Source organism: Olea europaea, unplaced genomic scaffold, assembly GCF_002742605.1.
Source record: "Olea europaea var. sylvestris unplaced genomic scaffold, O_europaea_v1 scaffold2289, whole genome shotgun sequence".
NCBI lineage: Eukaryota > Viridiplantae > Streptophyta > Magnoliopsida > Lamiales > Oleaceae > Olea > Olea europaea.
Window position 1 is genome coordinate 64,135 of NW_019240968.1, and position 1,013 is coordinate 65,147.

Sequence of the window (1,013 nt, forward strand, 5' to 3'; positions counted from 1 at the left end):
TTTTAGAATATTAAATTGATTGAGAATATGTTGTTAGAAATAATGAAAAGTTTTGGGTTAGCGAATAATATTATTTTATTGAAAATATATGGTTGAAAATAAAAAAGAGAAAAATATATTTTGAAAATAATGTGAAACAAGCTAGAACTAAATAAAAGGTTAAAATCTAGATATTTGAATATTCATTTCCATCTAGTATATCAAATAACTTTTATGGTATGTTTTGATTGCACGATTGAAGATGCTCAAAATTAAGTCCAATTTGATGTAAAATGCAATCTCATTCAATGTGCCTAACTTATCATAGTAGTGTTCAAATGGATCATAGGAGACAGTCGTGCAAACGATCCTCCATTGAAATTTCAGACTGAAACTAAACTTAGACAAGTTTGAGTTGGCTCGTATATTGGCCGGTCATATTATGCGGGTCACACCCGTTAGGTCAAGCTTAACAACCTTTAAGAACTAGTTAGATCAGAACGATTTCTATTATTCAAATAATGAAATGTTCTAAATTACATTTAAGATAAAAAAAAATTGTGATTCGAGTCTAGCTCAAATCATAGTTTTACATGGGTTAGTTCGGAACGATCCATTCGATTGAGATTGTTAAGGGGACAAAATCTCAGTTTGAGTTACTGTATGGGGCTGTCACTTTCAAGTTCAAAGCACATTATTAATAGGGAATTTACATAAATGTCATTAAAATTAAAAATGCACAAAGAAATTTGACTTGCACCAATTTCTTCCAAAAATGTCACTTTTTTCTACAAAATGTCCATTTTACCCTTTGGCACATTTTTAGGAGCAATAAATGCTTGATTTGAATACAATTCATGGTGTGATATGATTATTTATTTTTAACATTAAAGATATGAATATTATATTGTAGAATATGGATTTTTGATTAAAAAATAGGTGAAATCTTTACAAAAAACACACACACGTACGAATTCAAAGAGTTTCTTCATCATCATCTCCATTCCATCATCAACACGACAACAAGGAAATCC